We start from the raw sequence: 17,954 nt of genomic DNA, 5'->3' as shown, positions 1-17,954 counted from the left end.
GCCCACCACATAGCTCAGTGGGCCTTACCTGCTAAAATAAAAATTGTTTTAGTTTATGTTTTATAGAAACTAATTGAGTTGGCCAAATATCCAGGTACTGTATAAGGCACCATCTTATATATAAAAGTCTCCGCGCGTTCGCGCTTGCGGGGGATTTGGCTCTCGGACGGTGGGGTTTAAGACCAAAATAATTTGCCAGGCGGCACGCCCTAAGCCCCGTCGTGGGAATAGGCTATTCCGTTTTCGCATCCGTAAACTTTAAAGTACTTTATTTATCACATTTGTGCGGTTTCTATTATTCATTATTTATTTATTGCGCGCCGTCGACCGTGCCAAGTGACGCCAATTGCGTGGGGGGGGGGGGGGGTAGCGGACCCTACCAAGTCATGCGCCTTCGCTCGAGCTCTCGGGGGACATTTTCTTTTACGCGTTTTACACCCAACACATGCACACATCACGCTGCCGATATTTATTCACAGTGTCATGTCCTCTTCGCCCCCCACCCCCAACACGATGCGTCCAGTTTATACTACAGACTCCGTAGATAATAATATTTTACTGCTTAGATAGCATTATTCTTGCACGGGCGGGGGATGCTTGGGAGGAGGGGTAGTGGCCCAGCCCCTAGCCTGGCAACGTGCCAACTCCGCAGCCTCGCCAATGTAGGCCAGGAGAGGGGCTACGCATGGCACAAGGCCTCAACATGGCTATGGTAAGTACAAAGTTCCTTGCTTCTTACGCTAACAACTCAAGTCCATTGTTTACTATTGTTAAACACATTAGTTGACAAACATTACAATAATAATGTTTGTGTGCAGATAAAAACTCAGCTTCATTGTTCAACATTATGAAACAAGTTCACAGATGTTACAATAATTAGGTTTTTGTGAAGATAACAACTCAAGTTCTTTGTTTACAATTATGAAACAACTTGATATGTTACAATAATTATGTTTGTGTACACAAAACTCTTTTTGGATTTTTGGGTTGCTCAATTTCCCCTTTTTTGATGCGCTTTTATAACGCTGCCACGGTCTACTGCCAGTCTGTGATTTCTGCTTATTTCTTCAAAGCATTTCTATTCTTTCCATCGCTCACGTCACGCTATTTACTCATACGTAGTACTGCGATACTGATAGCTGTGCCATCATCGGGGATTGCTGTGCCCGTCGATGTGTGTGTGTGAGTCCATGTGTGTGTCTTTCAGTCCATATGTGTGTGCGTGTAGAGCCATGCGTGTCTTTAACTCCATGTGGGTGTCTTTTTCGAACGGACAACGTCAAAGTGTTTATGTGTGTGTGTTAATCCATGTGTGTGTGTCAGTCGATTTGTGTGCTTGTACGTCGATGTGTTTGTCAGTCCATATGTGTGTGTGTTAGTCCACATGTGTGTGTAAGTCTATACACGTGTGTGTCACTCGATGTGTGTGTGTGTAAGTCAATGCGTCTGTATGTGACTCCATATGTGTGTTAATCCATGTCTGTGTATCTAAAGTAGATATCTGTGCGTCACAGTCCATATGTGTATGTGTGTGTAGGGCTATGTGTGTGTCAGTCTATGTATGTGTAAGTTCATGTGTGTGTGTCTTAGTCCATATGTGTGTGTGTAAGTACATATGTGTGTTTACGTCAATGTGTGTTTTAGTCCACGTATTGCTGTGTGCGAGTCGGTGTGTGTGTGAGTTGCTGTATTTGTGTACGTCCATATATGTGTGTGCAACTCCATGTGTGTATATCTCAAGTGGATGTCTGTGTGACAGTCCACATGTGTATGCGTGTGTCACTCTATGTATGTGTGTTTGTGTCGCTGTATGTGTGTACGTCGATATGTGTGTGTAACTTCATGTGTGCGTATCTCAAGTGCATGTCTATGTGTGTGTGAGTCCAAATGTGTGTGTGTCTGTAAGTCGATGTGTTTGTGTGTGTCAGTCCATATGTGTGTGTGTCTCAGTCCATGTGCGTGTGTGATAGTCGCCGTGTGTGCATGCCTCCATGTTAGTCAGTGTAACTCCATTTCTTTGCGTGTCTGTTGGTCCATGTGTGCATCTTAGTCCATGCATGTGCTTTATTGAACTGCTCAAGGCCTATGATACCATCATTAGGCCTGGCCTCTGGGTTGCTCTTCGTGCTTTCCGAGTCCCGAACCCACTTATCACCATCCTTAAGGACCTTCATGATGGTGAGAGGCCCCGCGTCTTAACTACGTGGCCGTGAGTCAGAGTCATTCCCTTTATACCTTGGGGTGCAACAGGGATGTCCTCTGGCTCCCATATAGGACCACGTAGTTCGTCGAGCCTTCAATGCCTGTACCGGAAAAATTCCCATCTGCTACAGATACAATGGGAGGCTGATCGATGCCCAGGTGCGGTCAAGGGATGGCTCCCTATTGCTCAACCACGTTATGTATGCCGATGATCTGCTAATGGCTGCTCACTCCGAGGAGGAGTTCGAGGTGCTGTTGCTGAACCTGGAGCTTGCCACCAACAGGTGGGGCCTTACCATTAGCCCAACCAAAGCTAAGCACCTGCCTGGCTCTTTTGTACTATCGGACACTCCACCCCCACAACTCCTAATTGGTGATGGGGCAGTTGTGGAGACAGTGGAGAGTTTCCCTGGGCAGTGTGCTAATGACCGGCTCCGGTTTAACAGCAGAGGTCTCACTCCGAATCAGTCGAGCTGCAGTATCTTTTCATTGGCTGCGTAACGCTGTGTGGAAGCTACCTGGTCTATCACTCCTTACAAAGCTTCAAGTCTTCTCGGACACGGTCATTCCCTCCCTTCTCTACGCTTGCGAAACTTGGACCCCCCTAATGGAACATCTTCGCCGGTTAGAAACATTTAGGCTGTCCGGCCTACGTTTCATCCTGGGTTTAACCAGGCTGCATTGTGTGAGGAGCTCACACATCCTTTATAGATGTGGACAAAGTCCCATCGGTGACCTCCGGCAGGCAAGGCTGCGTTGCCTGAGTCATGTAGCCCGCATGGCCAGCCACCGCATGCCTAAACAGCTTTTGTTCCGCCGGATCGAGGGGGCTAAACGGGCGCGGCACGGGCTGGAGAAGACATGGAGTGATGTGCTACAGGAGGACTTGGAGCTGAGTCCACTTGCGGATGACTGGTACCAGCCGTGTCAAGATCGGCCACTGTGGAGGAGGCTCCTGAAGGACGCTACTGGCCAGTTGGAGGCAGTCACCCTCCAACTACAAAGGAGGGCAGAGGAGCGACGCTCACAACAACGAACAGAGCGCCGGGTGGTTAAAGCACAGAAAGTTGCAACAGTAGGGGAAACAGGTGGTGCATCAGCCAGTTGTCTCAGTCAGTCGACCTGTGCCATCTGGGTTTGCCCCGTGACCTCTTGCCAGCAGGCGTTCGACACTTCACGTGGCCTCAAGGTGCACATAGCCTGGCACAAGCGTTGTTGTGACGTCACCGCCACTTAGTGCTGAATGGCGGTTGTTGTTGTTCAGTCTATGTAGGTATGTGTGAGTCCATTTGTGCGTGTAACTCTATGTGTGTGTATCAATGGATTTGCGTGTGTAACTACATGTGTCTGCCTTTTTCGCCCGGGCAACACCGGGTACTCACCGCTAGTCTTACCTATAAACGTCACTTTTTGTCTGTCTGTCCGTCTGTCTGTCTGTCCGTCTGTTTGTCTGTCTGTCTGTCCGTCTGCATACGCTCGCTTTGGAGGGATTTGGCGCTCGGGCCGTGGGGTTTAGGAAGAAATATTTTTGCAGGTGGGCACGCTCCCGGCCCTGCGGTGAACGTAGGCATTTCCGATTTTTCGTCAGTCGCCTTTAAATCGGTCCGATTATCGATTTCGTGCGATTTCTCTTTATATAGTTATTCACTCTTTATTTATTTATTTACTATTGCCGACCGGCGCTGACCACGGCGGTTGCCCCTGGCAACGGGTAGCGACGCATTCGCTGTGGGGTGGACGCCATTTTTAATTCCCGTTAAAAATATGCACACGCATTAACACGCGACGCTGAGGTAAATACATCAAAGTTTCACTTCCCCCCCACTCCAATGTGTGCACTTACTATTATAGGGTCGGTAGATAATAAAATTATAGCGATTATACAGTATTTTTGTAGCGCGGGGGTGGGGGTGGGGGTAGCGGCCCAGCCCCTAGCCTCAGCCGGGTGGCCCATCTAGGCGAGGCCGGAGGCTCTGCACGGTACTAGGCCTCCACACCCCACACGTGTCAGGAGAAGACTTTTTGTGCTATAAACTCGATATACCCAGCGTTGCCCGGGGGGGAAATACATTTAAAATCTTCTGAAAACTTTAAAATATTACATACCAATGAAAATACAACTGTGTAGTTACTTTTAAACCCGACGTGCCAAGAATCGATTTTCTGAATCGCGCAGAGGAATCGATGGTTGTTGATTCATTTAGAATCGCCCTGTTCCCCTTTAAAATATGTTGATTATAGAGTCGATATAAACTGCTACGAATGGGAAATATCCGGCGTTGACCAGGGCCAAAATATTATTAAAAACTCCTGCAAACTTTCAAACATAACATACCAATGGAAATAAAACTATGTAATTAAACATGTAGCCCAAGCGCGAAAATAAGCGATTCTTTGCTATCGTTGCGAAGGATTCAAGGGTTGTAGATTACTTTAAAATCGCCCTATTCCCTTTTTAACAAACTGCGTGTCGCAGACACACACATTCACACATTTTGCTTTTACATTTATCATACAAAACGTCAGCATGTACTGCTGTCATCATAGACACAAATATATACACCCTCACCACTCTCCCTCACCACTCTCCCTCACTCACCCTTTGTGATGATGGTGAGTGGTGAGGGTGAGTGGTGAGAGAGTGGTGAGGGAGAGTGGTGAGTAGTGGTGGTGAGGGTGAGTAGTGAGGGTGAGTGAGTGGTGAGGGTGAGTGGTGAGTGGTGACGGTGAGTGGTGAGGGAGAGTGGTGAGGGAGAGGGGTGAGGGTGAGTGTTGAGGGTGAATGGTGAGGGTGAGTGGTGAGAGTGAGTGGTGAGGTTGAGTGGTAAGGTTAAGTGGTGAGGGTGAGTGGGGAGGGTGAGTGCTGAGGGTGTGGTGAGAGTGAGTGGTGAGGATGATTGGTGAGGGTGAGCGTGAGTGTTGAGGGAGAAGGGTGAGTGGTGAGGGTGAGTGGTGAGAGAGTGGTGAGGGAGAGTGGTGAGGGTGAGTAGTGGTGGTGAGGGTGAGTAGTGAGGGTGAGTGAGTGGTGAGGGTGAGTGATGACGGTGAGTGGTGAGGGAGAGTGGTGAGGGAGAGGGGTGAGGGTGAGTGTTGAGGGTGAATGGTGAGGGTGAGTGGTGAGGGTGAGTGGTGAGGTTGAGTGGTGAGGTTAAGTGGTGAGGGTGAGTGGGGAGGGTGAGTGCTGAGGGTGTGGTGAGAGTGAGTGGTGAGGATGATTGGTGAGGGTGAGCGTGAGTGTTGAGGGAGAAGGTTGAGTGGTGAGGGTGAGTGGTGAGAGAGTGGTGAGGGAGAGTGATGAGGGTGAGTAGTGGTGGTGAGGGTGAGTAGTGAGGGTGAGTGAGTGGTGAGGGTGAGTGGTGAGGGTGAGTGACGGTGAGTGGTAAGGGTGAGTGGTGAGGGTTAGTGGTCAGGGTGAGTGGTGAGGGTGAGTGCTGAGGGTGAGTGGTGAGCGGTGAGGGTGAGTGGTTGTTGTGACGGTGAGTGGCAGTTGTTAGTGGTGATGGGTGAGTGGTGAGCGTGAGTGGTGAGGGTGAGTGCTGAGTGCTGAGTGGTGAGGGTGAGTGGTGAGAGAGTCGTTAGTTTTGAGGGTGAGTGGTGATGTTGAGTGGTGAGGGTTAGTGGAGAGTGGTGAGTGCTGATTGGTCAGTGGTGATTGGTCAGGATGAATGGTCATTAGTGAGGGTGAGGTTGAGTGGTGAGGTTGAGTGGTGAGGGAGAGTGGTGAGGGTGAGTGGTGATGGTGAGGGGTGAGTGGTGAGGGTGAGTGGTGAGGGTGAGTGGTGAGGGTTGAGTGGTGAGGGGTCAGTGGTGAGGGTGAGTGATGACGAAGAGTGGTGAGGTTGAGTGGTGAGTAGTAAGGGTGAGTGGTGATGGTGAGGGTTAGTGGTGAGGGTGAGTGGTGAGTGGTCAGTGGTGAGGGGTCAGGGTTAGTGGTGAGGGTGAGTGGTGATGGTGAGTGGTGAGTGGTGAGTGGTGAGTGGTGAGGGTGAGTGGTGAGTGGTGACGGTGAGTGGTGAGGGAGAGTGGTGAGGGAGAGGGGTGAGGGTGAATGGTGAGGGTGAGTGGTGAGGGTGAGTGGTGAGGTTGAGTGGTGAGGTTAAGTGGTGAGGGTGAGTGGGGAGGGTGAGTGCTGAGGGTGTGGTGAGAGTGAGTGGTGAGGGTGAGTGGTGAGGGTGAGTGGTTAGGATTTGTGATGATGGTGAGTGCTGAGGGTCAGTGTTGATGTTGAGGGTGAGTGGTGAGGGTGTGTGGTGAATAGTAAGGGTGAGTGGTGAGTGGTCAGTGGTGAGGTTGAGTGGTGAGTAGGAAGGGTGAGTGGTGAGGGTGAGTGGTGGGTGGTGAGGGTGAGTGGTGAGGGTTAGTGGAGAGTGGTGAGTGGTGATTGGTCAGTGGTGATTGGTCAGGATGAATGGTGAGTAGTGAGGGTGAGGTTGAGTGGTGAGGTTGAGTGGTTAGGTTGAGTGGTGAGGGTGAGTGCTGGTTGTGACGGTGAGTGGTGAGTGGTGAGGGTGAGTGGTGAGGGTGAGTGGTGAGGCTGAATGGTGAGGGTGAATGGTGACAGTGAGTGGTGAGTGGTGAGGGAGAGTGGTGAGGGTGAGTGGTGATGGTGAGGGGTGAGTGGTGAGGGTGAGTGGTGAGGGTGAGTGGTGAGGGAGAGGGGTGAGTGGTGAGGGGTGAGTGGTGAGGGTGAGTGATGACGAAGAGTGGTGAGGTTGTGTGGTGATTAGTAAGGGTGAGTGGTGATGGTGAGGGTTAGTGGTGAGGGTGAGTGGTGAGTGGTCAATGGTGAGCGGTCAGGGTTAGTGGTGAGGGTGAGTGATGATGGTGAGGGGTGAGTGGTGAGTGGTGAGTGGTGAGGGTGAGTGGTGAGTGGTGACGGTGAGTGGTGAGGGATAGTGGTGAGGGAGAGGGGTGAGGGTGAGTGTTGAGGGTGAATGGTGAGGATGAGTGGGTAGGGTGAGTGCTGAGGGTTTGGTGAGAGTGAGCGGTGAGGGTGAGTGGTTAGGATTTGTGATGATGGTGAGTGGTGAGGGTGAGTGTTGATGTTTAGGGTGAGTGGTGAGGGTGTGTGGTGAATAGTAAGGGTGAGTGGTGAGAGTGAGTGGTGAGGGTAAGGGTGAGTGGTGAGTGGTCAGTGGTGAGGTTGAGTGGTGAGTAGGAAGGGTGAGTCGTGAGGGTGAGTGGTGGGTGGTGAGGGTGAGTGGTGAGGTTGAGTGGTGAGGGTTAGTGGAGAGTGGTTAGTGGTGATTTGTCAGTGGTGATTGGTCAGGATGAATGGTGAGTAGTGAGGGTGAGGTTTAGTGGTGAGGTTGAGTGGTGAGGGTGAGTGGTGGTTGTGACGGTGAGTGGTGAGTGGTGAGGGTGAGTGGTGAGGGTGAGTGGTGAGGCTGAATGGTGAGAGTGAGTAGTGAGTGGTGAGGGAGAGTGGTGAGGGTGAGTGGTGATGGTGAGGGGTGAGTGGTGAGGGTGAGTGGTGAGGGTGAGTGGTGAGGGTGAGGGGTGAGTGGTGAGGGGTGAGTGGTGAGGGTGAGTGATGACGAAGAGTGGTGAGGTTGAGTGGTGAGTAGTAAGGGTGAGTGGTGATGGTGAGGGTTAGTGGTGAGGGTGAGTGGTGAGTGGTCAGTGGTGAGGGGTCAGGGTTAGTGGTGTGGGTGAGTTGTGATGGTGAGGGGTGAGTGGTGAGTAGGCAGGGTGAGTGGTCAGGGGTGAGGGTTAGTGGTGAGGTTGAGTGGTGAGTAGGAAGGGTGAGTGGGGAGGGTGAATGGTCAGTGGTGAGGGGTCAGGCTTAGTGGTGAGGGTGAGTGGTGAGGGTGAGTGGTGAGGGTTAGTGGTGAGGGGTGATTGGTGGTGGTGAGGGTGAGTGATGAGGGTGAGTGGTGAGCGTGAGTGGTGAGGGTGAGTGGTGAGGGTGAGTGGTGATGGTGAGTAGTGAGGGTGAGTAGTGAGAGTGAGTGGTGAGGGTGAGTGGTGATGGTGAGGGGTGAGTGGTGACGAAGAGTGGTGACGTTGAGTGGTGAGTAGTAAGGGTGAGTCGTGAGGGTGAGGGTTAGTGGTGAGGGTGAGTGGTGAGGGTTAGTGGTGAGGGTGAGTGGTTAGGGTTTATGGTGATGGTGAGTGGTGAGGATGAGTGGTGAGGGTCAGTGGTGAGGGTGAGTGGTGAATGGTGAGTGGTGAGGGTAAGTGGTGATGGTGCGTAGTGAGGGTGAGTGGTTAGGGGTAAGTTGTGCGGATGAGTGGTGAGGGTGAGTGGTGAGGGGCAGTGGTGAAGGTGAGTAGTGAAGGTGAGTAGTAAGTAGTGAGGATGAGTGGTGAGTGGTGAGGGTGATTAGTGAGTAGTGAGGTTGAGTGGTGAGGGTGAGGGTGATTAGTGTGTAGTGAGGGTGAGTGGAGAGGGAGAGAGTGAGTGGTGAGCGTGAGTGGTGAGGGTGAGTGGTGGTGGTGAGGGTGAGTGGTAAGCGTGAGTGGTGAGGCAGAGGGTGAGTGGTCAGGGTGAGTGGTGAGTGGTGAGGCTGAATGGTCAGGGTGAATGGTGAGAGTGGTGAGTGGTGAGGCTGAATGGTCAGGGTGAATGGTGTGAGTGAGTTTTGAGGCTTAGTGGTGAGAGTGAGTGGTGAGGGTGTGTGGTGATTGGTGAGTGGTGAGGGTGAGTGGTGAGGGTGAGTGGTCAGGGTGAGGGAGATTCGTGAGGGAGATTGGTGAGTGGTGAGTTGTGATGGTGAATGGTGAGGGTGAGTAGTGAGTGGGAGTGGTGACGATGAGTGGTGAGGGTGAGTTGTGAGTGGTGAGTGGTGAAAGCCCACCGGGCTTTGACAATACCTTAGTATCTGTGTATATATGTAAGGTTAGTAAGAAATATATTTTTCACCCAGGCAACGCCGGGTACTTCTGCTAGTTATATATAAAAGTCTCCGCGCACTCGCGCTTGCGGGGGATTTGGCTCTCGGACGGTGGGGTTTCACACCGAAATAATTTGCCAGGCGGCACGCTATAAGCCCCGTGGTGGGAATAGACTATTCTGTTTTCCCGTCCGTAAACTTTAAAGTAGTTTAATTAACACATTTGTGCCCTTTCTATTATTCATTATTTACTTATTGCACGATATCGACCGTACCAAGTGACGCCAATTGCGTGGGGGGGGGGGGGGGAGGACCCTACCAAGTGTCTCGCCTTCGCTCGAGCTCACGGGGACATTTTACGCGTTTTACAGTCAACACATACACACATCACGCTGCGGATATTTATTCACAGTGTCATGTCCTCTTCGCCCCCCCCCCCCCCCAACACGATGCGTTCAGTTTATACTACAGACTCCGTAGATAATAATATTTTACTGCTTACATACCATTATTCTTGCACGGACGGCGGATGTTGGGGGGGGGGGGGCGGGTAGCAGCCCAAGCCCCTAGCCTGTCAACGTGCCAACGGCGTGCCTCGCCAATCTAGGCCAGGACGGGGGCTACGCATCGCACAAGGCCTCAAAACGCCTATGCTGAGTACAAATTTCCTTGCTTCTTACGCTAACAACTCAAGTCCATTGTTAAACACATTAGTTGACAAACATTACAATAATAATGTTTGTGTGCAGATAAAAACTCAGCTTCATTGATTACCATTATGAAACAAGTTCACAGATGTTACAATAATTATGTTTGCGTGAAAATAATTCAGGTTCATTGTTTACCATTATGAAACGAGTTGACATGTTACAATAATTATGTTTGTGTACGCAAAATTCTTTTTGGATTGCTCAATTTCCCCTTTTTTGATGCGCTTTTATAACACTGCCACGGTCTACTGCCAGTCTGTGATTTCTGCTTATTTCTTAAATGCATTTCTATTGTTTCCATCGCTCACGTCACACTATTTACTCATACGTAGTACTGCGAAACTGATAGCTGTGCAAACATCGTGGATTGCTGTGCCCGTCGATGTGTGTGTGTGAGTCCATGTGTGTGTCTTTGAGTCCATATGTGTGTGCGTGTAGAGCCATGCGTGTCTTTAACTCCATGTGGGTGTCTTTTTCGAACGGACATCAAAGTGTTTTTGTGTGTGGTTAATCCATGTGTGTGTGTCAGGCGATCTGTGTGCGTGTACGTCAATGTGTATGTCAGTCCATATGTGTGTGTGTTAGTCCACATGTGTGTGTAAGTCTATACATGTGTGTGTCACTCGATGTGTGTGTGTAAGGCAATGCGTCTGTGTGTGAGTCCATATGTGTGTTTATCCATGTCTGTGTATCTAAAGTAGATATCTGTGTGTCACAGTCCATATGTGTATGTGTGTGTAGGGCTATGTTTGTGTCAGTCTATGTTTGTGTAAGTTCATGTGTGTGTGTCTTAGTCCATATGTGTGTGTGTAAGTACATATGTGTGTTTACGTCAATGTGTGTTTTAGTCCACGTATTGCTGTGTGCGATTCGGTGTGTGTGTGAGTCGCTGTATGTGTGTACGTCCATATATGTGTGTGTAACTCCATGTGTGCGTATCTCAAGTGCATGTCTATGTGTGTGTGAGTCCATATGTGTGTGTCTCTGTAAGTCGATGTGTTTGTGTGTGTCAGTCCATATGTCTGTGTGTGTGTGTCTCAGTCCATGTACATGTGTGTTAGTCGCTGTGTGTGCATGCCTCCATGTTAATCAGTGTAACTCCATTTCTTTGCGTGTCTGTAGGTCCATGTGTGCATCTTAGTCCATGCGTGTGCTTTATTCACCTGCTCAAGGCCTATGATACCATCAGTAGGCCTGGCCTCTGGGTTGTTCTTCGTGCTTTCCGAGTCCCGAATCCAATCATCACCATCCTTAAGGACCTTCATGATGGTGAGCGGCCCCGTGTCTTAACTACGTCACCGTGAGTCAGAGCCATTCCCTTTACACCTTGGGGTGCAACAGGGATGTCCTCTGGCTCCTATATAGGACCACGTAGTTCGTCGAGCCTTCAATACCTGTACCGGAATAATTCCCATCTGCTACAGATACAATGGGAGGCTGATCGATGCCCGGGTGCGGTCAAGGAATGGCTCCCTATTGCTCAACCACGTTATGTATGCCGATGATCTGCTAATGGCTGCTCACTCGGAGGAGGAGTTCGAGGTGCTGCTGCTGAACCTGGAGCTTGCCACCAACAGGTGGGGCCTTACCATCAGCCCAACCAAAGCTAAGCGCCTGCTTGGCTATTTTGTACCATCGGACACTCCACCCCCACAACTCCCAATTGGTGATGGGGCAGTTGGGGAGACAGTGGAGAGTTTCCCTGGGCAGTGTGCTAATGACCGGCTCCGGTTTAACAGCAGAGGTCTCACTCCAAATCAGTTGAGCTGCAGTATCTTTTCATTTGCTGCGTAACGCTGTGTGGAAGCTACCTGGTCTATCACTCCATACCAAGCTTCAGGTCTTGGCCACAGTCATTCTCTCCCTTCTCTACGCTTGCGAAACTTGGACCCCCCCTAATGGAACATCTTCGCCGGTTATAAACATTTAGGCTGGCCTGCCTACGATCCATCCTGGGTTTAACCAGGCTGCATTGTGTGACGAGCTCACAAATCCTTGAAAGATGTGGACAAAGTCCCATCGGTGACCTCCGGAAGGCAAGGCTGCGTTGCCTGAGTCATGTAGCCCGCATGGCCAGCCACCGCATGCCTAAACAGCTTTTGTTCCGCCGGATCGAGGGGGCTAAACGGGCGTGGCACGGGCTGGAGAAGACATGGAGTGATGTGCTACAGGAGGACTTGGAGCTGAGTCCACTTGCGGATGACTGGTACCAGCCGTGTCAAGATCGGCCACTGTGGAGGAGGCTCCTGAAGGACGCTACTGGCCAGTTGGAGGCAGTCACCCTCCAACTACAAAGGAGGGCGGAGGAGCGACGCTCACAACAACGAACGGAACGCCGGGTGGCTAAAGCACAGAAAGTTGCAACAGTAGGGGCCACAGGTGGTGCATCAGCCAGTTGTCTCAGTCAGTCGACCTGTGCCATCTGGGTTTGCCCCGTGACATCTTGCCAGCGGGCGTTCGACACTTCACGTGGCCTCAAGGTGCACATAGCCTGGCACAAGCGTTGTTGTGACGTCACCGCCACTTAGTGGTGAATGGCGGTTGTTGTTGTTCAGTCTATGTAGGTATGTGTGAGTCCATTTGTGCGTGTAACTCTATGTGTGTGTATCAATGGATTTGCGTGTGTAACTACACGTGTCTGCCTTTTTCGCCCGGGCAACGCCGGGTACTAACCGCTAGTATCTTATAAATTACTAGCGGTGAGTACCCGGCGTTGCCCAGGCAAAAAAGGCAGACACATGTAGTTACACACGCAAATCCATTGATACACACACATAGAGTTACATGCACAAATGGACTCACACATACCTACATAGACTGAACAACAACAACCGCCATTCACCACTAAGTGGCGGTGACGTAACAACAACGCTTTTGCCAGGCTATGTGCACCTTGAGGCCACGTGAAGTGTCGAACGCCCGCTGGCAAGAGGTCACGGGGAAAACCCAGATGGCACAGGTCGACTGACTGAGACAACTGGCTGATGCACCACCTGTGGCCCCTACTTTTGCAACTTTCTGGGCTTTAGCGACCCGGCGCTCCGTTCGTTGTTGTGAGCGTCGCTCCTCCGCCCTCCTTTGTAGTTAGAGGGTGACTGTCTCCAACTGGCCAGTAGCGTCCTTCAGGAGCCTCCTCCACAGTCGCCGATCTTGACACGGCTGGTACCAGTCATCCGCAAGTGGACTCAGCTCCAAGTCCTCCTGTAGCACATCACTCCATGTCTTCTCCAGCCCGTGCCGCGCCCGTTTAGCCCCTTCGATCCGGCGGAACAAAAGCTGTTTAGGCATGCGGTGGCTGGCCATGCGGGCTACATGACTCAGGCAACGCAGCCTTGCCTGCTGGAGGTCACCGATGGGACATTGTCCACATCTTTAAAGGATTTGTGAGCTCCTCACACAATGCAGCCTGGTTAAACCCAGGATGGATCGTAGGCAGGACAGCCTAAATGTTTCTAACCGGCGAAGATGTTCCATTAGGGGGGTCCAAGTTTCGCAAGCGTAGAGAAGGGAGGGAATGACCGTGTCCGAGAAGACTTGAAGCTTCGTAAGGAGTGATAGACCAGGTAGCTTCCACACAGCGTTACGCAGCCAATGAAAAGATACTGCAGCTTGACTGATTCGGAGTGAGACCTCTGCTGTTAAACCGGAGCCGGTCATTAGCACACTGCCCAGGGAAACTCTCCACTGTCTCCACAACTGCCCCATCACCAATTAGGAGTTGTGGGGGTGGAGTGTCCGATGGTACAAAAGAGCCAGGCAGGTGCTTAGCTTTGGTTGGGCTGATGGTAAGTCCCCACCTGTTGGTGGCAAGCTCCAGGTTCAGCAGCAGCACCTCGAACTCCTTCTCCGAGTGAGCAGCCATTAGCAGATCATCGGCATACATAACGTGGTTGAGCAATAGGGAGCCATCCCTTGACCGCACCCGGGCATCGATCAGCCTCCCATTGTATCTGTAGCAGATAAGAATTTTTCCGGTACAGGCATTGAAGGCTCGACGAACAACGTGGTTCTATATGGGAGCCAGAGGATATCCCTGTTGCACCCCAAGGTGTAAAGGGAATGGCTCTGACTCACGGCCACGTAGTTAAGACGCGGGGCCGCTCACCATCATGAAGGTCCTTAAGGATGGTGATGAGTGGGTACGGGACTCGGAAAGCACGAAGAGCAACCCAGAGGCCAGGCCTAATGATGGTATCATAGGCCTTGAGCAGGTCAATAAAGCACATGCATGGACTAAGATGCACACATGGACCAACAGACACGCAAAGAAATGGAGTTACACTGACTAACATGGAGGCATGCACACACAGCGACTAACACACACGCACATGGACTGAGACACATACACATATGGACTGACACACACAAACACATCGACTTACAGACACACACACATATGGACTCACACACACATAGACATGCACTTGAGATACGCACACATGAAGTTACACACACATATCGACGTACACACATACAGCGACACACACACATACGTAGAGTGACACACACATTGCCGTACACACACATACACATGTGGACTGTCACACAGACATCCACTTGAGATATACACACATGGAGTTGCACACACATATATGGACGTACACACATACAGCGACTCACACACACACCAACTTGCACACAGCAATACGTGGACTAAAACACACATTGACGTAAACACACATATGTACTTACACACACACATATGGACTAAGACACACACACATGAACTTACACAAACATAGACTGACACAAACATAGCCCTACACACACATACACATATGGACTGTGACGCACAGATATCTACTTTAGATACACAGACATGGATTAACACACATATGGAGTCACACACAGACGCATTGACTTACACACACACACATCGAGTGACACACACGTGTATAGACTTACACACACATGTGGACTAACACACACACATATGGGCTGACAAACACATCGACGTACAAGCACACAAATCGACTGACACACACACATGGACTAACACACACACATAAACACTTTGACGTTGTCCATTCGAAAAAGACACCCACATGGAGTTAAAGACACGCATGGCTCTACACGCACACACATATGGACTGAAAGACACACACATGGACTCACACACACACATCGACGGGCACAGCAATCCCCGATGATGGCACAGCTATCAGTATCGCAGTACTACGTATGAGTAAATAGCGTGACGTGAGCGATGGAAAGAATAGAAATGCATTGAAGAAATAAGCAGAAATCACAGACTGGCAGTAGACCGTGGCAGCGTTATAAAAGCGCAGCAAAAAAAGGGGAAATTGAGCAACCCAAAAATCCAAAAAGAGTTTTGTGTACACAAACATAATTATTGTAACATGTCAAGTTGTTTCATAATGGTAAACAAATAACTTGAGTTGTTATCTTCACAAAAACGTAATTATTGTAACATCTGTGAACTTGTTTCATAATTTTTAACAATGAAGCTGAGTTTTTATCTGCACACAAACATTATTATTGTAATGTTTGTCAACTAATGTGTTTAACAAAAGTAAACAATGGACTTGAGTTGTTAGCGTAAGATGCAAGGAACTTTGTACTTACTATAGCCATGTTGAGGCCTTGTGCCATGCGTAGCCCCTCTTCTGGCCTACATTGGCGAGGCTGCGGAGTTGGCACGTTGCCAGGCTAGGGGCTGGGCCGCTACCCCCCCTCCCCAGCATCCCCCGCCCGTGCAAGAATAATTCTATCTAAGCAGTAAAATATTATTATCTACGGAGTCTGTAGTATAAACTGGACGCATCGTGTTGGGGGTGGGGGTCGAAGAGGACATGACACTGTGAATAAATATCGGCAGCGTGATGTGTGCATGTGTTGGGTGTAAAACGCGTAAAAGAAAATGTCCCCCGAGAGCTCGAGCGAAGGCGCATGACTTGGTAGGGTCCGCTCCCCCCCCCCCCCCCCACGCAATTGGCGTCACTTGGTACGGTCGACGGCGCGCAATAAAAAAATAATGAATAATAGAAACCGCACAAATGTGATAAATAAAGTACTTTAAAGTTTACGGATGCGAAAACGGAATAGCCTATTAGGGCGTGCCGCCTGGCAAATTATTTTGGTCTTAAACCCCACCGTCCGAGAGCCAAATCCCCCGCAAGCGCCAGCGCGCGGAGACTTTTATATATAAGACTCGCGGAAGTACCCGGCTTTGCCCGGGTGAAAAATATATTTCTTAAAAACCTTACATATATATACACAGATACTAAGGTATTGTCAAAGCCCGGTGGGCTGTTTGTACATTTCTCCACCAACAAATATATAAGAGGCTTTCACAAGTCCAAAAAGTTGTAGAAAGTGTGGGGTAAATAGTTGATGTCAAAATGTTTCCGAAAATTGTGGTCTCCCCCCCCCCCTCAAAAAATATCTTTACCCCTCGTAGGTATATATACTAACAACACCTTACATACAACAGAGGAAGTGGTATCTATTGACTCTGTAGTAGTATCTACTGACTGTACCGTAGTATCTACTGAGCCAGTAGTAGCTACTGACTGTATTTAGTGACTGTAATAACTACTGACCATAGTAGTATTTACTGGGCCTACAGTAGTATCTACCGACTATATACTCGTAACGACTAACTGTATAGTATCTGCTGACTCTATAGTTGTATCCACTGACTATAGTAGTAACTACAAAATCTATAGCAGTATCTACTCACTCTATAATAGTATCTACTGACTCTAGTAGCTACTCACCGTAGCAGTATGTACTGACTGTATAGTAGTATATACTGACTGTAGCAGTATTGACTGACTGTAGTGGTATATACTGACTGTTTTAGTATTTACTATAGCGGTATCTACCAACTCGATAGCAGTATCTACTATCACTACAGCAGTGTATACCGACTGAGGTCGTACCTGCTATCACTACAGCAGTGCATACTGCTGTGTTGGTACCTGCTATGATTACAGCAGTGTATACTGCTGTGGTGGTATCTGCTATGATGAGAGGAGTACATATTGTGGTGGTGGTACCTGGTATGATAACAGCAGTGCATATTGACTGTACTCATCATTCACCCTCACCATTCACCACTCACAACTCACCCTTACCACTCATCCTCACCACTCACCACTCCCACTCACTATTCATCATTCACCCTCACAACTCACCACTCACCAACCTCCCTCACCAATCTCCATCACCACTCACCCTCACCACTCACCCTCACCACTCACCCTCACCACTCACCAATCACCACTCACCCTCACCACTCACTCTCACCACTAACCCTCACCACTAACCGTCACCACTCTCACTCAACACTCTCCCTCACCACTCACCACTCACTCTCACCATTCACCCTCACCATTCAGCCTCACCACTCACCCTCACCACTCACCCTCACCACTCACCGTCACAACCACCACTCACCCTCACCACTCAACTTCACCCTCACTACTCACCATTCATCCTCACCAATCACCACTGACCAATCACCACTCACCACTCTCCACTAACCCTCACCATTCACGCTCACCACTCACCCCTCTACGCTCACCACTCACCCATCACCACTCACAACCGCCACTCACCCTCACCACTCATCCTCACCACTCACCCTCACAACAACCACTCACCCTCACCACTCACCCTGACCACTCACCACTCATCCTCACCAATCACACCCTCACCAATCACCAATCACCACTCACCCGCACTGCTCACCCTCACCACTCACGCTCACCCTCACCACTCACCCCTCACTAATCACCACTCATAACCGCCACTCACCCTCACCACTCACCACTCACCCTCAACACTCACCCTCACCACTCACCGTCACCACTCACCCTCACTACTCACCACTGCATTCCGCACCAATGCACACCTCAACAATCAACCACTCACAGCCTCACCGCTCACCGACTCAGCTCACCTTCAACCGACTCACCACTCACCGCTCACAACAACCACTTCACCCTCACCGGGCTTCAGCAACTCAGGACCCTCAACTACTCACGCGCTCACCACTCACCAGCTCATGGCCTCACCAATCACAGAAAAAATCACAACCTCACCAATCACCGACTCACCACTCACCACTTGCCACTCAAGCCCTCACCACAGGTCACCACATCCACCCATCACCAGTTCACCCTCACCACGCTCGCCTCACCACTCGTCCCTTCACCACTCACCAGTCCGCTCACCACTC

Source organism: Lethenteron reissneri, chromosome 65, assembly GCF_015708825.2.
Source record: "Lethenteron reissneri isolate LAM-NWPU_2019-01 chromosome 65, ASM1570882v1, whole genome shotgun sequence".
In the NCBI taxonomy this organism is placed as follows: Eukaryota; Metazoa; Chordata; class Hyperoartia; order Petromyzontiformes; family Petromyzontidae; genus Lethenteron; species Lethenteron reissneri.
The sequence above is the reverse complement of the archived record's forward strand: the minus strand, read 5'-3'. Positions refer to the sequence as shown.